Raw genomic sequence first — 9,232 nt, forward strand, 5'->3', positions numbered from 1 at the left:
AGATACAAGAAATATATCCGGAACTAGGAGATAAAATCTTTGTTGGAACAGAAAACATGAAACGAAAGTCATCAACACGATTTATGGTAAATGTTGAAACTAATATACGAAACGGAGTGCGAAAATGAAAATTTTACTTAAGCCTGAAAAAAAATGAAAATGAAGAATTACTCTGAAAAAAATGAATTGAATAGAAAAAAATGAAGCGATACTTACATACTAAACTATTCGATGTACACGGCCTAGGAACTGATTAATAAAATATGGCTGTTATACAGAAAGCGATACAATCAACCATCAGAGAGATATCACATACGGGTTCCATAAATATTAACACCCACAAGGGAGGACTGTGAACATTTGTACACGTATCAGTAATTAAAAACTCACGAAAAGCCAGACCAGTTCTATAGCGACAGTGTTCTGTTGTACACGTTAACGATGGTGTCGACAGATAAAACCAGAACATTAGTCGAAGGTCACCGAAAATGAAACTCATATACAATATGTAGTTTTACTAGTATCAGTAAATTCTCTAAATGAAGCTTTTCTTTATGTTAAAATCATCTTGAAGTATTCATTTTTTACAAGGCAGTGGAAAAACTTACTTGTTTATTTCTTTTTTTTATGATTAAAAAACACCGTATATCTCAACTGATATGATAAGACTCGATTTTCAAATATTCAATATGGCTTCAAACTGTTGTATCGAGGAATTGCGAAGTTGGTTACTTCTAGCATACAAATGTCGTATTTTATTATCTTGTACTTGAAACGAACTGCATCGTTAGCGCATTTAGTGTAACAGATATCACAAGTGCCCGCGTTATCTTTGCTTGGGCTAAGTGGCCCTCCTCGTCATCACATAAGGTGTCATAAAACCGTGACGTAGAGCGCTTGTTCCCATGGAAACTGCCGTTATATCTCCATGTTTTATGACAATGTTTTTGTTACTTAACCTGGCAAAGATAAATTAGGAATTCGTAACAACTGGATTCAGAACTCGATATTTTTTTCCGGGTTAGGGCGTCTTGAAATGTGTGATGGGAGTGTTTGATTCAGATAAGGCATTATCAGATGCAGTTTCGATAGAGTATCATTTTTTCGAACTTTTCCAGCGTAATAAGATTGAACATCATCGAAAGATAAAATTGATCAGTTTCTTTTTGAGTAGATATAAAACATAATAGTAATCGTATCGTTTTATCCTAATTTCTTCGCGCTTGAAATATATGGTATATAATGACTTACCACTTTATAACGTCAGAAATTTGTTGGCAGCATAACCAGAATTAACAACCAGGATACGAGATTAATAAAACCAAGCAAACAAACACAAAATGAATAAAGAAACAAAAAATTAATTAATCAATTAATTAACAAACAAGAAACACAAACAATAAACAAAGGGCACATGATACCTGTACGTATGTATAAAACCCTGACCTAAGTTAATGGATGTGATACAAAATATCTACAATAGGTATCTCAATTGCAAAGATGAAACATGAAAAAAAACTACGATTTAATTAAACCTCGATATAATGGCAGGGTTAGCATTAGTCTTTTCCCTTCCCGCAAACACCTAATCCAGTGGACATCCGGGCATCTTAACTTAAGTACTTAAGCCCTTATTATCGTTGAAATTTTTACTGTGGGGATTTTGGAAATGTACGAAAACTTTATAGTACACACAAATTCTAAAAGTGGACGAACCCATTAATGTAGTACCAAAGTCGACTAGAAGGCATTGTATTGAATATCCCGAAAAAAGTACACGTACTTTGTTAACTGCTCCGTACAGAAAAGGCTAAAACAAACGATAAACTAATTGACCTGTCTGAAAGAGTCTACAAATGTCAATTTTATTAGTACATGTAGGATGTTTTTTATCGACTACATGTATAATGGTTCCAAACTATCACGTGATCTGATAGTCAGAATCGTTATATGAGCCATCAACAACAGACGTTTCTTTACAAAACGTTTGGCCTCTATTGAGACCCCTGCACGTGCTGTATGTTGACCTATCACGTGCACTCATTACGTCTCATTACCCCAGTTACACTTTGTTTCATTAAACAAGCAGAGCAGACGTTGTTGGTAGTATCTTTCATCTGCCAGATCCGCGTGACTGTGAATGTAGACTTCAATTCTATTTATATACATTACGGTAGCGTCGGAACACCGACGTGGTAAATCAATGATCGTACCGTAGGGGCTGGGATCGGGTTGTGTTGGGGTGTAGGGGACCGGGTTATGTTGAGGTGTAGGAGACCGGGTTGTGTGGGGTGAAGGGGATCGGGTTGTGTTGGGGTGTAGGGGGTTGGGTTGTGTTGGGGTGTAGGAGACCGGGTTGTGTTGGGGTGTAGGAGACCGGGTTGTGTTGGGGTGTAGGAGACCGGGTTGTGTTGGGGTGTAGGGGATCGGGTTGTGTTGGGGTGTAGGAGACCGGGTTGTGTTGGGGTGTAGGAGACCGGGTTGTATGGGGGTGAAGGGGGTCGGGTTGTGTGAGGTTGTAGGAGACCGGGTTGTGTTGGGGTGTAGGAGACCGGGTTGTGTGAGGTTGTAGGAGATCGGGTTGTATTGGGGTGTAGGGGACCGGGTTGTATTTGGGTGTAGGAGACCGGGTTGTGTTGGAGTGTAGGAGACCGGGTTATGTTGGGGTGTAGGGGGTCGGGTTGTGTTAGGGTGTAGGAGACCGGGTTGTGTTGGGTGTAGGGGGTCGGGTTGTGTTGGGGTGTAGGGGGTCGGGTTGTGTTGGGGTGTAGGGGGTCGGGTTGTGTTGGGGTGTAGGGGACCGGGTTGTGTTTGGGTGTAGGAGACCGGGTTGTGTTGAGGTGTAGGAGACCGGGTTGTGTTGGGGTGTAGGAGACCGGGTTGTGTTGGGGTGTAGGGGACCGGGTTGTGTTGGGGTGTGTGTTTGGGTGTAGGAGACCGGGCTGTGTTGGAGTGTAGGAGACCGGGTTATGTTGGGCTGTAGGGGGACCGGGTTGTGTGGGGGTGTAGGGGGTCGGGTTGTGTTGGGTGTAGGGGGTCGGGTTGTGTTGGGGTGTAGGGGGTCGGGTTGTGTTGGGTGTAGGGGGTCGGGTTGTGTGGGGCGGGTTGTGTTGGGTGTAGGGGGTCGGGTTGTGTTGGGTGTAGGGGGTCAGGTTTGTGGGTTAGGGGGCTGTAGGGGGTCGGGTTGTGTTGGGCTGTAGGGGGTCGGGTTGTGTTGGTTGTAGGGGGTCGGGTTGTGTTGGGTGTAGGGGGTCAGGTTGTGTTGGGCTGTAGGGGGTCGGGTTGTGTTGGGTGTAGGAGACCGGGTTATGTAGGGGGTCGGGTTGTGTTGGGCTGTGTTGGGGGGGGACCGGGTTGTGTGGGGTGTGTAGGGGGTCGGGTTGTGTGTGGGGTCGGGTTGTGTTGGGGTGTAGGGGGTCGGGGGTTGTGTTCGGGGGTGTAGGGGGTCGGGTTGTGTTGGGGTGTAGGGGGTCGGGTTGTGTTGGGGTGTAGGGGGTCGGGTTGTGTTGGGGTGTAGGGGACCGGGTTGTGTTGGGTGTAGGAGACCGGGTTGTGTTGGGGTGTAGGGGACCGGGATGTGTTTGGGTGTAGGGGGTCGGGTTGTGTTGGGGTGTGTCGGGTTGGGGTGTAGGGGACCGGGATGTGTTGGGTGTAGGGGACCGGGTTGTGTTTGGGTGTAGGAGACCGGGTTGTGTTGGGGTGTAGGGGACCGGGATGTGTTTGGGTGTAGGGGACCGGGTTGTGTTGGGGTGTAGGGGGTCGGGTTGTGTTGGGTGTAGGGGACCGGGATGTGTTTGGGTGTAGGGGACCGGGTTGTGTGGGGTGTAGGGGACCGGGATGTGTTTGGGTGGTAACCAAAAAAAGTGTTTGTTTATTTATCTGTTGTTACTTTTACGTCATACCAAGAGCCATGTTCACACAAGGACGCGCCAGTTTTGGGTGGTGGAAGAAAACGGGAGTTTCTGGAGAAAACAACACCGACGACAGTCCCATGAAGGCATCGAACTCGTGACTCAATGGTGACAGGCTACTGGGTATGATGGACAAAGGGATCAAATAGTGAACATTGCCAGATGTGATATATATGATATTGGAAGGGAACGACAAAATAGAGGGGGAGTGGGGGTGGGGGGCACAAATGGACGATATAGAAGTCGGGGGGGGGGGGGGGCAGAGGAAGGGGCGATATGAGATAGAGTGACAAAAAATGAGACGGTGCTGGAAGTAACGACATGTAATTGAGTGACAATTGGAAAGGACAATATGTGAAAGGACACCATGGGAGGGACAATTTTTTGTACGAGGGGATGTTGACTGGATAAATGTATATAGATAATTGAACATAAAAAGATAGGAAAGCTAGTAAAATATGATGAGAAGAGAACAAAGAGAGGAGGAGAGAGAATAAGGCAGGATATAAAGGAAGGAAGGAGGGGGCGGTCATAAGGCAAGATATAGAGGAAGGAAGGAGGGGGCGGTCATAAGGCAGGATATAGAGGAAGGAAGGAGGGGGCGGTCATAAGGCAGGGTATAGAGGAGGGAAGGAGGGGGCAGACATTAGGCAGGATATAGAGGAGGAGGCGGACATAAGGCAGGATATAGAGGCGGTAAGGAGGGGTGGACATAAGGCAGGAGGTAGAGGAGGGAAGGAGGGGCAGACATAAGGCAGGAGGGGCAGACATAAGGCAGGAGGTAGAGGAGGAGGGGCGGACATAAGGCAGGATATAGAGGAGGGAAGGAGGGGCAGACATAAGGCAGGGTAGGCGGACAGAGAGAGAGAGAGAGAAAGGCAGGATATAGAGGAGGGAAGGAGGGGCAGACATAAGGCAGGAGGTAGAGGAGGGAAGGAGGGGCAGACATAAGGCAGGATATAGAGGAGGGAAGGAGGGGCAGACGTAAGGCAGGATATAGAGGAGGGAAGAAGGGGATGGACATAAGGCAGGATATAGAGGAGGGGGCGGACATAAGGCGGGAGATAAAGGAGGGAAGGAGGGGGCGGACATAAGGCAGGATATAGAGGAGGGAAGGAGGGGCGGACATAAGGCAGGGTATAGAGGAGGGAAGAAGGGCGGACATAAGACAGGAGATAAAGGAGGGAAGGAGGGGCGGACATAAGGCAGGATATAAAGGAGGGGGCGGACATAAGGCGGGAGATAAAGGAGGGAAGGATGGGGCGGACATAAGGCAGGATATAGAGGAGGAAAGGAAGGGGTGGACATAGGACTGGTAGACGAAAGGTGAATATAGTAAAGGATAAAGAAAAAGAGAAATAAATAAATTGATAAAATGTCGGAGGATAGAGAAAAAGTAAAAAGTGGTGAAAACTACGGTGTTATTAGAATGTATTGAATATTTTTTATTGGGATCTAAATTGGCAATACATATATAGCGTCCGTAACATTCTCGGTTTTCGTTATTTAAACTTCCAGACTGAAATTAAAATCAAAGCGAAATGCCTCCAGATGGTATATATACATTACATTAGGGCTCTGTAGTAATAACCACCACTACAACTGTCTATCAAGCGACATCTTTTCATCACGTGACCTATTCTACACAACGTAGATTTCTGATGTCGCGTTTCTTTGTGATAAGTCCAATCGTTTCTGGCAGAACCATACATTTCCATTACAGAAACCTTTCAAGGCTAATGAACTCTGATAACTGACCTTGAACTTCGACAGGCTTTTACTCTCTTGGTTCATATAAGTCTCGTGCATCTACACTCAAATACTTTTTAGATATATGTACTACGTATATCTAGCCGAGCAGTTAACGGTGTCACGGGAGTTGAGTAAGTATTTCCTAACACTCCGGTAAGGTGATATTCCTGGTAGTGAGTAATGTGATATTTTCAGTGTAATTTTATCATTCCCCCATATTTTATCTATGTATGAATTTATTTCCCAAAAAGGATTTAGTTTTTTTATGAATGCTACCTCTGCGTCTAGATTATCAAATGTAAACTTTATTTTACAAAAAAATACGAAATGAAATTACCAGTATATATCAATCACTATTGTTGTCCCGGAGGGAAGCGGGCGAGGGACCTCACTGTTGGAGGGTACCCGGGAAACCCCCAAGATCGGGTATATCTTTTCACGTCCGATCGGGGAATCGAACGCTGGTCGACTATGTGAAAAACTAGTGTCAACTCATACCATACATCTTCTATAAAGAAGTGAAACCGTCGTGATACAGTTTAAATCAATATTTCGCTCTGATGGATCTTGTTTTAAATAATTTTGATATATATATATATCATATGAATGTATTAAATATCGCCGACATCCTTTGAACTTTCTGTGTAGAATTAAGTAATCTGAGAACATTATACCGGAACCGGAAGTGGATCGATGTATTCGATGGTACATGAAGTTCATTATGTATATTATTTTGCTTTACGTCCTATTAACAGCCAGTGTCATTTGAGGACGTGACAGGTTTGGGTGGCGGATGATAGCTGATGATCCAGGAGAAAGAAGCACCGACTTACGGACAGTACCTAACGACTGTCCCACATAAATCTCGATCCCGTGACCCAGACCCGGAGGGCTAGTGATAAAGCCGGCCAGATGACTTCACTTCTCGTATTCGCGGCCCCTTATGGTATATGGATACACGCATAACAACAATTATAAAAACAGTTTACGGAACCCATTGTACGGAAGCGTATTCCGGCCACGTTGTTTTATTTTATCTCGAAATTTTGAGATATCAACCCGATATTTCGAGATAGCAAAGCGAAATTTTGAAATAGAATCTCGACATTTTGAAATAGAAACTCAAAATTTCGAGTTAGTAATCCGAAATGTTGAGTTAGTAAATCGAACCCGAAATTTCGAGATACTAACTCAAAATTTCGAGTTGCTATCTCGAAATTTCGAGTTAAAATGAAACACAACGTGGCCGGAATACGTTTCCGTACAATTGAGTTCGAATATGTCATAAAAATGATAATTTGGGGAAGATCGATTTTTAAACTTTGAACATGGTGCTCCGTCAATAGATACACACTTGTGGACTCTTGGAATATGTCTCCAAAATGAATACTGTATAACTAAAGCTGGGAAGTTTTACCTGCATGCTATGTTCCGATTCAATTATTCCTTTATTAACAAGACCGGAGGTGTGAATCGTTTGGTAAGTTTCTGTCAATATGAATTCCGTCTAGATTTGACATTTCAATGTGGAAGTTCTATATACTGAAAACCGATTCCTTATATATTTGAAAAATGGATCGGAACTCGACAAAGGTAATGGTACTGACGTGTAAAAAACGGTCTCTCTTTTATTACAACCAAACCTTATCTTACAAAATCCTTCTTTGTCTAAGTTTCTCGTTAAAAAATATTTATTGCGTTTTTGAAGACGGAAATTAACAGATTAATGGAGTTCTATTTGATATAGGAACGATTTGTGCGAACTTTACGATATCTGCAAAAAGTTAAAAACATATGATAGCAATGCAAATTAAAATTTGTATATTGTTATATAACAAGCAAGCCAAAGAAAAACAATCTTAATATTGAACATCTGATCTCAACTAATATTTATACTTACCACAAATAAATCTGCTCGACATCCACGCCAGTAAAGTCGAGGTTACTGCCTTCTCACTACACAGTGAAATAGCCTAGTTTCCAAAGGAAGATTAACTCACTTACAGTCTCTCTGTCATTTATCACTAGAAAAGTAGAGAGCTACTCGATAGTTCCCATCACTCAAACGCTTAACTTACGTAAGATCTCAAACGCTTTACAAGCCGCAATGTGAAGCAGACTCTTCTACACATCTGCCTAATGATTCCATTTAACTTTTGTCTTCCGTAGGCCCTCTATACAAGTACAGCAGACACTAGGGTCTTTGGCGCGAGCGCACGTGAATCGTAATTAACATTATAAATTGTTAAAACCGCTTGCTGTCTAATTTCGTCTGTAACCATCGGCTGAGTTAAAATAAGTGTTGTGTTACTGTGTGGTTAGAATAAAAATCTGCACAGCACAAATCAGAGGAATAATATCAATCAGTCATATGAAGTGATTGATTAGTCCGATCACAACTTCCGTAAACACTGATTTATGAGATTCCGCCATGCAAGAAAATCCTGTATCTACTCGTTCAAATCCTACAAGAATACAAAACACTTATTTTTGACAAGTAAATGCCAACCCCGTTTATCGTGGTATGTAATTATGGTACACATTCGCGCGTGTTTTTGTTCAACACTAATTCGTAGTGACATTTAACCTAGAACGTGCAACTCACGTGCACATTTCATACGACGCCACGGGGAATTGGTGAACACCTCACAACACACAGATGCACTTTCTCTAGTCTAGTTATACTACTGCGGTGTTTTCAGCGTGGAGTAGAAAATAGGGTTCTAATTGTAGAAAGCAATCAATATCTACTGGAGACATAAGAACGTATGAAATCGAAACTATTGTACGGTGTGAATGTCGCCAGTTAAACTTCTATAGGGTCGAACAATTGTCACGCTCATAAAACGACAGTCGGTCAGTCTTATCACTGTTCCACGCTATGCATATAATTTTTTTCTCAAATCTTTTTACAGTTTAAAAATTACCTATGGGTATAATAATTTATAAGTATTTGTATTGTAATGTGAAGGCTGTGCCAATTATCTGTTCAGTAGAACTGACGGGCAGTATACTGGCTCGTATCGTCATGTGTATTGACTTTTAACACTGTCGTATATACATCTCTTGTACAGTGCCCCATGCAAAGAAATATATTATAATAGAATAAGTGTGGTTTGGTTCAGGTCACGCGCACATACATTTAAAAAACACTCTGAGCACCGTCGTGGTTTTCGTATTTATTTGTTGCTTTTTTGTTTTTGTTTTTTTTATGTTTATTTGATTCTGTACCAATATGGACTCAGGATGTTCCTTTGAATGCCGACTGCATAATAACACCACATCCGGGAAATTGTTATGATATCATAACCAACACTGGACTTTGACCTTTGAACTTTATGCATTGATTGCGTGCGTCACTTGTCGTCAGTATAGAATCATTTCATTTAAGGATATATGCCACACTACTGAGTAGCGCATCTTTTGTCTACAAGATCTAAACAGTTAAAAACAAAGAAGCATTAATATTACAGACATTGGATGTGAAGATTTGAATTTCAGTTTAAGAAATAAACATTGAGCACGTTTTATTACAATACGATATAAATTAAAACTAAAGATTATTAAGT

Source organism: Ylistrum balloti, unplaced genomic scaffold, assembly GCF_031769215.1.
Source record: "Ylistrum balloti isolate Yb309-2 unplaced genomic scaffold, AGI_CSIRO_Ybal_v1 Utg370406, whole genome shotgun sequence".
In the NCBI taxonomy this organism is placed as follows: Eukaryota; Metazoa; Mollusca; class Bivalvia; order Pectinida; family Pectinidae; genus Ylistrum; species Ylistrum balloti.